This window comes from Taudactylus pleione, unplaced genomic scaffold (assembly GCF_031769625.1).
Source record: "Taudactylus pleione unplaced genomic scaffold, aTauple2 ptg000551l, whole genome shotgun sequence".
In the NCBI taxonomy this organism is placed as follows: domain Eukaryota; kingdom Metazoa; phylum Chordata; class Amphibia; order Anura; family Myobatrachidae; genus Taudactylus; species Taudactylus pleione.
The window spans coordinates 1,802,787-1,815,855 of record NW_028284953.1 but is presented as its reverse complement, the minus strand read 5'-3'; the positions used below and the strand labels follow the sequence as shown (position 1 = coordinate 1,815,855).

Below are 13,069 nucleotides of genomic sequence, written 5' to 3'. Positions count from 1 at the left end.
GAATTTATGTCAAATTCCCAGTCCTTTAGTACAATAATTCACAATTAAATTATTCAAAGCATGTTAAGATAGCTTTATAATAAGCATTAAACACAAATAGTGCAAGCACCTTCAAAGAATCTGCTTACTTTCTGAAATTTTCTTAAGATTCAGTATTGTGAAAAAATGGATGATTGTGAAACAAAATCAAAATGCTGTGACCCGTTTTCGAACCGGGGTTGCTGCGGCCACAACGCAGAGTACTAACCACTATACGATCACGTCAATTTAAGCAAGCCAGGTAGGAGTCGAACCTACAAACTTATGATCCGTAGTCAGACACGTTATCCATTGCGCCACTGGCCCAGGTGCCCTATAGTAATTGAAGTGTCTTTCCTGTTTTTGAGCCAGTTTTGGAGTTTTATGGTTATTGAAGTATATACAGAATCACATTTTGGAAATTGACTGTACACTATCTGCAGGGATTGTTTCCCAAAAACGTTTTAGGTAAAATAATCCTTGTGACTGCTAAAAGATCTTTAAAAAATGTGATGAACTTACTCAGACAGAGCCCAAACATTCTTCTTTCCTAAATTCCAGAATTTATGTCAAATTCCCAGTCCTTTAGTACAATAATTCACAATTAAATTATTCAAAGCATGTTAAGATAGCTTTATAATAAGCATTAAACACAAATAGTGCAAGCACCTTCAAAGAATCTGCTTACTTTCTGAAATTTTCTTAAGATTCAGTATTGTGAAAAAATGGATGATTGTGAAACAAAATCAAAATGCTGTGACCCGTTTTCGAAATGGGGTTGCTGCAGCCACAACGCAGAGTACTAACTACTATACAATCACGGCAATTTAAGCGAGCCAGGTAGGAGTCAAACCTACAATCTTCTGATCTATAGTCAGACGCGTTATCCATTGCCCACTGTCCCAGGTGTCTTGTAGCAATTGAAGAGTCTTTCCTGTTTTTGAGCCTGTTTTAAAGTTTTATGGTTATTGAAGTATATACAGAATCACATTTTGGAAATTGACTGTACACTATCTGCAGGGATTGCTTCCCAAAAATGTTTTAGGTACAATAATCCTTGTGACTGCTAAAAGATCTTTAAAAAATGTAATGAACTTACTCAGACAGAGCCCAAACATTCTTCTTTCCTGAATTCTAGAATTTATGTCAAATTCCCAGTACTTTAGTACAATAATTCACAATTAAATTATTCAAAGCATGTTAAGATAGCTTTATAATAAGCATTAAACACAAATAGTGCAAGCACCTTCAAAGAATCTGCTTACTTTCTGAAATTTTCTTAAGATTCAGTATTGTGAAAAAATGGATGATTGAGAAACAAAATCAAAATGCCGTGACCCGGATTCAAACCGGGGATGCTGCGGCCACAATGCAGAGTACTAACCACTGTACGATGACGGCAATTTTAGTGAGCCAGGTAGGAGTAGAACCTACAATCTACAGATCCATAGTCAGACACGTTAGCCATTGCCCACTGTCCCGGGTGTCTTGTAGTAATTGAAGTGTCTTTCCTGTTTTTGAGCCTGTTTTCAGAATTTTATGGTTATTGAAGTATATACAGAATCACATTTTGGAAATTGACTGTACACTATCTGCAGGGATTGTTTCCCAAAAACGTTTTAGGTAAAATAATCCTTGTGACTGCTATAAGAGATTTAAAAAATGTGATGACCTTACTCTGACAGAGCCCAAACATTCTTCTTTTCTGAATTCTAGAATTTATGTCAAATTCCAAGTACTTTAGTACAATAATTCACAATTAAATTATTCAAAGCATGTTAAGATAGCTTTATAATAAGCATTAAACACAAATAGTGCAAGCACCTTCAAAGAATCTGCTTACTTTCTGAAATTTTCTTAAGATTCAGTATTGTGAAAAAATGGATGATTGAGAAACAAAATCAAAATGCCGTGACCCAGATTCGAACCGGGGTTGCTGCGGCCACAACGCAGAGTACTAACCACTATACGATCACGTCAATTTAAGCAAGCCAGGTAGGAGTCGAACCTACAAACTTATGATCCGTAGTCAGACACGTTATCCATTGCGCCACTGGCCCAGGTGCCCTGTAGTAATTGAAGTGTCTTTCCTGTTTTTGAGCCAGTTTTGGAGTTTTATGGTTATTGAAGTATATACAGAATCACATTTTGGAAATTGACTGTACACTATCTGCAGGGATTGTTTCCCAAAAACGTTTTAGGTAAAATAATCCTTGTGACTGCTAAAAGATCTTTAAAAAATGTGATGAACTTACTCAGACAGAGCCCAAACATTCTTCTTTCCTAAATTCCAGAATTTATGTCAAATTCCCAGTACTTTAGTACAATAATTCACAATTAAATTATTCAAAGCATGTTAAGATAGCTTTATAATAAGCATTAAACACAAATAGTGCAAGCACCTTCAAAGAATCTGCTTACTTTCTGAAATTTTCTTAAGATTCAGTATTGTGAAAAAATGGATGATTGTGAAACAAAATCAAAATGCTGTGACCCGTTTTCGAAATGGGGTTGCTGCAGCCACAACGCAGAGTACTAACTACTATACAAATATGGTAATTTAAGCAAGCCAGGTAGGAATCGAACCTACAATCTTCTGATCCGTAGTAAGACGCGTTATCCATTGTGCCACTGGCCCACATGTTTTGTAGTAATTGAAGCGTCTTTCCTGTTTTTGAGCCTTTTTTCAGAGTTTTATGGTTATTGAAGTATATACAGAATCACATTTTGGAAATTGACTGTACACTATCTGCAGGGATTGCTTCCCAAAAACGTTTTAGGTAAAATAATCCTTGTGACTGCTAAAAGATCTTTAAAAAATGTGATGAACTTACTCAGACAGAGCCCAAACATTCTTCTATCCTGAATTCCAGAATTTATGTCAAATTCCCAGTCCTTTAGTACAATAATTCACAATTAAATTATTCAAAGCATGTTAAGATAGCTTTATAATAAGCATTAAACACAAATAGTGCAAGCACCTTCAAAGAATCTGCTTACTTTCTGAAATTTTCTTAAGATTCAGTATTGTGAAAAAATGGATGATTGTGAAACAAAATCAAAATGCTGTGAACCGTTTTCAAAATGGGGTTGCTGCAGCCACAACGCAGAGTACTAACTACTATACAATCACGGCAATTTAAGCGAGCCAAGTAGGAGTCGAACCTACAATCTTCTGATCTATAGTCAGACGCGTTATCCATTGCCCACTGTCCCAGGTGTCTTGTAGCAATTGAAGAGTCTTTCCTGTTTTTGAGCCTGTTTTAAAGTTTTATGGTTATTGAAGTATATACAGAATCACATTTTGGAAATTGACTGTACACTATCTGCAGGGATTGTTTCCCAAAAATGTTTTAGGTACAATAATCCTTGTGACTGCTAAAAGATCTTTAAAAAATGTGATGAACTTACTCTGACAGAGCCCAAACATTCTTCTTTCCTGAATTCTAGAATTTATGTCAAATTCCCAGTACTTTAGTACAATAATTCACAATTAAATTATTCAAAGCATGTTAAGATAGCTTTATAATAAGCATTAAACACAAATAGTGCAAGCACCTTCAAAGAATCTGCTTACTTTCTGAAATTTTCTTAAGATTCAGTATTGTGAAAAAATGGATGATTGAGAAACAAAATCAAAATGCCGTGACCCAGATTCGAACCGGGGTTGCTGCGGCCACAACGCAGAGTACTAACCACTATACGATCACGGCAATTTAAGCGAGCCAGGTAGGAGTCGAACCTACAATCTACAGATCCATAGTCAGACACGTTATCCATTGCCCACTGTGCCGGGGGTCTTGTAGTAATTGAAGTGTCTTTCCTGTTTTTGAGCCTGTTTTCAGAATTTTATGGTTATTGAAGTATATACAGAATCACATTTTGGTAATTGACTGTACACTATCTGCAGGGATTGTTTCCCAAAAACGTTTTAGGTAAAATAATCCTTGTGACTGCTAAAAGATCTTTAAAAAATGAGGATGAACTAACTCAGACAGAGCCCAAAAATTCTTCTTTCCTGAATTCCAGAATTTATGTCAAATTCCCAGTCCATTAGTACAATAATTCACAATTAAATTATTCAAAGCATGTTAAGATAGCTTTATAATAAGCATTAAACACAAATAGTGCAAGCACCTTCAAAGAATCTGCTTACTTTCTTAAATTTTCTTAAGATTCAGTATTGTGAATAAATGGATGATTGTGAAACAAAATCAAAATGCTGTGACCCGTTTTCGAACCGGGGTTGCTGCGGCCACAACGCAGAGTACTAACCACTATACGATCACGTCAATTTAAGCGAGCCAGGTAGGAGTCAAACCTACAAACTTATGATCCGTAGTCAGACACGTTATCCATTGCGCCACTGGCCCAGGTGCCCTGTAGTAATTGAAGTGTCTTTCCTGTTTTTGAGCCAGTTTTGGAGTTTTATGGTTATTGAAGTATATACAGAATCACATTTTGGAAATTGACTGTACACTATCTGCAGGGATTGTTTCCCAAAAACGTTTTAGGTAAAATAATCCTTGTGACTGCTAAAAGATCTTTAAAAAATGTGATGAACTTACTCAGACAGAGCCCAAACATTCTACTTTCCTGAATTCCAGAATTTATGTCAAATTCCCAGTCCTTTAGTACAATAATTCACAATTAAATTATTCAAAGCATGTTAAGATAGCTTTATAATAAGCATTAAACACAAATAGTGCAAGCACCTTCAAAGAATCTGCTTACTTTCTGAAATTTTCTTAAGATTCAGTATTGTGAAAAAATGGATGATTGTGAAACAAAATCAAAATGCTGTGAACCGTTTTCAAAATGGGGTTGCTGCAGCCACAACGCAGAGTACTAACTACTATACAATCACAGCAATTTAAGCGAGCCAAGTAGGAGTCGAACCTACAATCTTCTGATCTATAGTCAGACGCGTTATCCATTGCCCACTGTCCCAGGTGTCTTGTAGCAATTGAAGAGTCTTTCCTGTTTTTGAGCCTGTTTTAAAGTTTTATGGTTATTGAAGTATATACAGAATAACATTTTGGAAATTGACTGTACACTATCTGCAGGGATTGTTTCCCAAAAATGTTTTAGGTACAATAATCCTTGTGACTGCTAAAAGATCTTTAAAAAATGAGATGAACTTACTCTGACAGAGCCCAAACATTCTTCTTTCCTGAATTCTAGAATTTATGTCAAATTCCCAGTACTTTAGTACAATAATTCACAATTAAATTATTCAAAGCATGTTAAGATAGCTTTATAATAAGCATTAAACACAAATAGTGCAAGCACCTTCAAAGAATCTGCTTACTTTCTGAAATTTTCTTAAGATTCAGTATTGTGAAAAAATGGATGATTGAGAAACAAAATCAAAATGCCGTGACCCAGATTCGAACCGGGGTTGCTGCGGCCACAACGCAGAGTACTAACCTCTATACGATCACGGCAATTTAAGCCAGCCAGGTAGGAGTCGAACCTACAATCTACAGATCTATAGTCAGACACGTTATCCATTGCCCACTGTGCCGGGGGTCTTGTAGTAATTGAAGTGTCTTTCCTGTTTTTGAGCCTGTTTTCAGAATTTTATGGTTATTGAAGTATATACAGAATCACATTTTGGTAATTGACTGTACACTATCTGCAGGGATTGTTTCCCAAAAACGTTTTAGGTAAAATAATCCTTGTGACTGCTAAAAGATCTTTAAAAAATGAGGATGAACTAACTCAGACAGAGCCCAAAAATTCTTCTTTCCTGAATTCCAGAATTTATGTCAAATTCCCAGTCCTTTAGTACAATAATTCACAATTAAATTATTCAAAGCATGTTAAGATAGCTTTATAATAAGCATTAAACACAAATAGTGCAAGCACCTTCAAAGAATCTGCTTACTTTCTTAAATTTTCTTAAGATTCAGTATTGTGAATAAATGGATGATTGTGAAACAAAATCAAAATGCTGTGACCCGTTTTCGAACCGGGGTTGCTGCGGCCACAACGCAGAGTACTAACCACTATACGATCACGTCAATTTAAGCGAGCCAGGTAGGAGTCAAACCTACAAACTTATGATCCGTAGTCAGACACGTTATCCATTGCGCCACTGGCCCAGGTGCCCTGTAGTAATTGAAGTGTCTTTCCTGTTTTTGAGCCAGTTTTGGAGTTTTATGGTTATTGAAGTATATACAGAATCACATTTTGGAAATTGACTGTACACTATCTGCAGGGATTGTTTCCCAAAAACGTTTTAGGTAAAATAATCCTTGTGACTGCTAAAAGATCTTTAAAAAATGTGATGAACTTACTCAGACAGAGCCCAAACATTCTACTTTCCTGAATTCCAGAATTTATGTCAAATTCCCAGTCCTTTAGTACAATAATTCACAATTAAATTATTCAAAGCATGTTAAGATAGCTTTATAATAAGCATTAAACACAAATAGTGCAAGCACCTTCAAAGAATCTGCTTACTTTCTGAAATTTTCTTAAGATTCAGTATTGTAAAAAAATGGATGATTGTGAAACAAAATCAAAATGCTGTGAACCGTTTTCAAAATGGGGTTGCTGCAGCCACAACGCAGAGTACTAACTACTATACAATCACGGCAATTTAAGCGAGCCAGGTAGGAGTCGAACCTACAATCTTCTGATCTATAGTCAGACGCGTTATCCATTGCCCACTGTCCCAGGTGTCTTGTAGCAATTGAAGAGTCTTTCCTGTTTTTGAGCCTGTTTTAAAGTTTTATGGTTATTGAAGTATATTCAGAATCACATTTTGGAAATTGACTGTACACTATCTGCAGTAATTGTTTCCCAAAAATGTTTTAGGTACAATAATCCTTGTGACTGCTAAAAGATCTTTAAAAAATGTAATGAACTTACTCAGACAGAGCCCAAACATTCTTCTTTCCTGAATTCTAGAATTTATGTCAAATTCCCAGTACTTTAGTACAATAATTCACAATTAAATTATTCAAAGCATGTTAAGATAGCTTTATAATAAGCATTAAACACAAATAGTGCAAGCACCTTCAAAGAATCTGCTTACTTTCTGAAATTTTCTTAAGATTCAGTATTGTGAAAAAATGGATGATTGAGAAACAAAATCAAAATGCCGCGACCCAGATTTGAACCGGGGTTGCTGCGGCCACAACGCAGAGTACTAACCACTATACGATCACGGCAATTTAAGCGAGCCAGGTAGGAGTTGAACCTACAATCTACAGATCTATAGTCAGACACGTTATCCATTGCCCACTGTGTCGGGGGTCTTGTAGTAATTGAAGTGTCTTTCCTGTTTTTGAGCCTGTTTTCAGAATTTTATGGTTATTGAAGTATATACAGAATCACATTTTGGTAATTGACTGTACACTATCTGCAGGGATTGTTTCCCAAAAACGTTTTAGGTAAAATAATCCTTGTGACTGCTAAAAGATCTTTAAAAAATGAGGATGAACTAACTCAGACAGAGCCCAAACATTCTTCTTTCCTGAATTCCAGAATTTATGTCAAATTCCCAGTCCTTTAGTACAATAATTCACAATTAAATTATTCAAAGCATGTTAAGATAGCTTTATAATAAGCATTAAACACAAATAGTGCAAGCACCTTCAAAGAATCTGCTTACTTTCTGAAATTTTCTTAAGATTCAGTATTGTGAAAAAATGGATGATTGTGAAACAAAATCAAAATGCTGTGACCCGTTTTCGAACCGGGGTTGCTGCGGCCACAACGCAGAGTACTAACTACTATACGATCACGTCAATTTAAGCGAGCCAGGTAGGAGTCGAACCTATAAACTTATGATCCGTAGTCAGACACGTTATCCATTGCGCTACTGGCCCAGGTGCCCTGTAGTAATTGAAGTGTCTTTCCTGTTTTTGAGCCAGTTTTGGAGTTTTATGGTTATTGAAGTATATACAGAATCACATTTTGGAAATTGACTGTACACTATCTGCAGGGATTGTTTCCCAAAAACGTTTTAGGTAAAATAATCCTTGTGACTGCTAAAAGATCTTTAAAAAATGTGATGAACTTACTCAGACAGAGCCCAAACATTCTTCTTTCCTAAATTCCAGAATTTATGTCAAATTCCCAGTCCTTTAGTACAATAATTCACAATTAAATTATTCAAAGCATGTTAAGATAGCTTTATAATAAGCATTAAACACAAATAGTGCAAGCACCTTCAAAGAATCTGCTTACTTTCTGAAATTTTCTTAAGATTCAGTATTGTGAAAAAATGGATGATTGTGAAACAAAATCAAAATGCTGTGACCCGTTTTCGAAATGGGGTTGCTGCGGCCACAACGCAGAGTACTAACTACTATACAATCATGGTAATTTAAGCGAGCCAGGTAGGAGTCGAACCTACAATCTTCTGATCCGTAGTCAGACGCGTTATCCATTGTGCCACTGGCCCACATGTTTTGTAGTAATTGAAGCGTCTTTCCTGTTTTTGAGCCTTTTTTCAGAGTTTTATGGTTATTGAAGTATATACAGAATCACATTTTGGAAATTGACTGTACACTATCTGCAGGGATTGCTTCCCAAAAACGTTTTAGGTAAAATAATCCTTGTGACTGCTAAAAGATCTTTAAAAAATGTGATGAACTTACTCAGACAGAGCCCAAACATTCTTCTTTCCTGAATTCCAGAATTTATGTCAAATTCCCAGTCCTTTAGTACAATAATTCACAATTAAATTATTCAAAGCATGTTAAGATAGCTTTATAATAAGCATTAAACACAAATAGTGCAAGCACCTTCAAAGAATCTGCTTACTTTCTGAAATTTTCTTAAGATTCAGTATTGTGAAAAAATGGATGATTGTGAAACAAAATCAAAATGCTGTGACCCGTTTTCGAAATGGGGTTGCTGCAGCCACAACGCAGAGTACTAACTACTATACAAACATGGTAATTTAAGCAAGCCAGGTAGGAATCGAACCTACAATCTTCTGATCCGTAGTAAGACGCGTTATCCATTGTGCCACTGGCCCACATGTTTTGTAGTAATTGAAGCGTCTTTCCTGTTTTTGAGCCTTTTTTCAGAGTTTTATGGTTATTGAAGTATATACAGAATCACATTTTGGAAATTGACTGTACACTATCTGCAGGGATTGCTTCCCAAAAACGTTTTAGGTAAAATAATCCTTGTGACTGCTAAAAGATCTTTAAAAAATGTGATGAACTTACTCAGACAGAGCCCAAACATTCTTCTATCCTGAATTCCAGAATTTATGTCAAATTCCCAGTCCTTTAGTACAATAATTCACAATTAAATTATTCAAAGCATGTTAAGATAGCTTTATAATAAGCATTAAACACAAATAGTGCAAGCACCTTCAAAGAATCTGCTTACTTTCTGAAATTTTCTTAAGATTCAGTATTGTGAAAAAATGGATGATTGTGAAACAAAATCAAAATGCTGTGAACCGTTTTCAAAATGGGGTTGCTGCAGCCACAACGCAGAGTACTAACTACTATACAATCACAGCAATTTAAGCGAGCCAAGTAGGAGTCGAACCTACAATCTTCTGATCTATAGTCAGACGCGTTATCCATTGCCCACTGTCCCAGGTGTCTTGTAGCAATTGAAGAGTCTTTCCTGTTTTTGAGCCTGTTTTAAAGTTTTATGGTTATTGAAGTATATACAGAATCACATTTTGGAAATTGACTGTACACTATCTGCAGGGATTGTTTCCCAAAAATGTTTTAGGTACAATAATCCTTGTGACTGCTAAAAGATCTTTAAAAAATGAGATGAACTTACTCTGACAGAGCCCAAACATTCTTCTTTCCTGAATTCTAGAATTTATGTCAAATTCCCAGTACTTTAGTACAAAAATTCACAATTAAATTATTCAAAGCATGTTAAGATAGCTTTATAATAAGCATTAAACACAAATAGTGCAAGCACCTTCAAAGAATCTGCTTACTTTCTGAAATTTTCTTAAGATTCAGTATTGTGAAAAAATGGATGATTGAGAAACAAAATCAAAATGCCGTGACCCAGATTCGAACCGGGGTTGCTGCGGCCACAACGCAGAGTACTAACCACTATACGATCACGGCAATTTAAGCGAGCCAGGTAGGAGTCGAACCTACAATCTACAGATCCATAGTCAGACACGTTATCCATTGCCCACTGTGCCGGGGGTCTTGTAGTAATTGAAGTGTCTTTCCTGTTTTTGAGCCTGTTTTCAGAATTTTATGGTTATTGAAGTATATACAGAATCACATTTTGGTAATTGACTGTACACTATCTGCAGGGATTGTTTCCCAAAAACGTTTTAGGTAAAATAATCCTTGTGACTGCTAAAAGATCTTTAAAAAATGAGGATGAACTAACTCAGACAGAGCCCAAACATTCTTCTTTCCTGAATTCCAGAATTTATGTCAAATTCCCAGTCCTTTAGTACAATAATTCACAATTAAATTATTCAAAGCATGTTAAGATAGCTTTATAATAAGCATTAAACACAAATAGTGCAAGCACCTTCAAAGAATCTGCTTACTTTCTTAAATTTTCTTAAGATTCAGTATTGTGAATAAATGGATGATTGTGAAACAAAATCAAAATGCTGTGACCCGTTTTCGAACCGGGGTTGCTGCGGCCACAACGCAGAGTACTAACCACTATACGATCACGTCAATTTAAGCGAGCCAGGTAGGAGTCAAACCTACAAACTTATGATCCGTAGTCAGACACGTTATCCATTGCGCCACTGGCCCAGGTGCCCTGTAGTAATTGAAGTGTCTTTCCTGTTTTTGAGCCAGTTTTGGAGTTTTATGGTTATTGAAGTATATACAGAATCACATTTTGGAAATTGACTGTACACTATCTGCAGGGATTGTTTCCCAAAAACGTTTTAGGTAAAATAATCCTTGTGACTGCTAAAAGATCTTTAAAAAATGTGATGAACTTACTCAGACAGAGCCCAAACATTCTTCTTTCCTAAATTCCAGAATTTATGTCAAATTCCCAGTCCTTTAGTACAATAATTCACAATTAAATTATTCAAAGCATGTTAAGATAGCTTTATAATAAGCATTAAACACAAATAGTGCAAGCACCTTCAAAGAATCTGCTTACTTTCTGAAATTTTCTTAAGATTCAGTATTGTGAAAAAATGGATGATTGTGAAACAAAATCAAAATGCTGTGACCCGTTTTCGAAATGGGGTTGCTGCAGCCACAACGCAGAGTACTAACTACTATACAATCATGGTAATTTAAGCGAGCCAGGTAGGAGTCGAACCTACAATCTTCTGATCCGTAGTCAGATGCGTTATCCATTGTGCCACTGGCCCACATGTTTTGTAGTAATTGAAGCGTCTTTCCTGTTTTTGAGCCTTTTTTCAGAGTTTTATGGTTATTGAAGTATATACAGAATCACATTTTGGAAATTGACTGTACACTATCTGCAGGGATTGCTTCCCAAAAACGTTTTAGGTAAAATAATCCTTGTGACTGCTAAAAGATCTTTAAAAAATTTGATGAACTTACTCAGACAGAGCCCAAACATTCTACTTTCCTGAATTCCAGAATTTATGTCAAATTCCCAGTCCTTTAGTACAATAATTCACAATTAAATTATTCAAAGCATGTTAAGATAGCTTTATAATAAGCATTAAACACAAATAGTGCAAGCACCTTCAAAGAATCTGCTTACTTTCTGAAATTTTCTTAAGATTCAGTATTGTGAAAAAATGGATGATTGTGAAACAAAATCAAAATGCTGTGAACCGTTTTCAAAATGGGGTTGCTGCAGCCACAACGCAGAGTACTAACTACTATACAATCACGGCAATTTAAGCGAGCCAGGTAGGAGTCGAACCTACAATCTTCTGATCTATAGTCAGACGCGTTATCCATTGCCCACTGTCCCAGGTGTCTTGTAGCAATTGAAGAGTCTTTCCTGTTTTTGAGCCTGTTTTAAAGTTTTATGGTTATTGAAGTATATTCAGAATCACATTTTGGAAATTGACTGTACACTATCTGCAGGGATTGTTTCCCAAAAATGTTTTAGGTACAATAATCCTTGTGACTGCTAAAAGATCTTTAAAAAATGTAATGAACTTACTCAGACAGAGCCCAAACATTCTTCTTTCCTGAATTCTAGAATTTATGTCAAATTCCCAGTACTTTAGTACAATAATTCACAATTAAATTATTCAAAGCATGTTAAGATAGCTTTATAATAAGCATTAAACACAAATAGTGCAAGCACCTTCAAAGAATCTGCTTACTTTCTGAAATTTTCTTAAGATTCAGTATTGTGAAAAAATGGATGATTGAGAAACAAAATCAAAATGCCGTGACCCGGATTCAAACCGGGGTTGCTGCGGCCACAATGCAGAGTACTAACCACTGTACGATGACGGCAATTTTAGTGAGCCAGGTAGGAGTAGAACCTACAATCTACAGATCCATAGTCAGACACGTTAGCCATTGCCCACTGTCCCGGGTGTCTTGTAGTAATTGAAGTGTCTTTCCTGTTTTTGAGCCTGTTTTCAGAATTTTATGGTTATTGAAGTATATACAGAATCACATTTTGGAAATTGACTGTACACTATCTGCAGGGATTGTTTCCCAAAAACGTTTTAGGTAAAATAATCCTTGTGACTGCTATAAGAGATTTAAAAAATGTGATGAACTTACTCTGACAGAGCCCAAACATTCTTCTTTTCTGAATTCTAGAATTTATGTCAAATTCCAAGTACTTTAGTACAATAATTCACAATTAAATTATTCAAAGCATGTTAAGATAGCTTTATAATAAGCATTAAACACAAATAGTGCAAGCACCTTCAAAGAATCTGCTTACTTTCTGAAATTTTCTTAAGATTCAGTATTGTGAAAAAATGGATGATTGAGAAACAAAATCAAAATGCCGTGACCCAGATTCGAACCGGGGTTGCTGCGGCCACAACGCAGAGTACTAACCACTATACGATCACGGCAATTTAAGCGAGCCAGGTAGGAGTTGAACCTACAATCTACAGATCTATAGTCAGACACGTTATCCATTGCCCACTGTGTCGGGGGTC

The 13,069-nt window shown here is 35.8% G+C and overlaps 2 non-coding genes across 2 annotated transcripts; both read right to left on the bottom strand.

The window, feature by feature from the left end:
- Window positions 1–8,364: 8,364 nt before the first annotated feature.
- Window positions 8,365–8,437, bottom strand: TRNAR-ACG (transfer RNA arginine (anticodon ACG)). Its single transcript has one exon. It is a non-coding gene; the product is annotated as a tRNA-Arg (tRNA).
- A 2,819-nt stretch (window positions 8,438–11,256) lies between these two features.
- TRNAR-ACG (transfer RNA arginine (anticodon ACG)) lies at window positions 11,257–11,329 on the bottom strand. The gene has a single exon. It is a non-coding gene; the product is annotated as a tRNA-Arg (tRNA).
- Window positions 11,330–13,069: the final 1,740 nt, after the last annotated feature.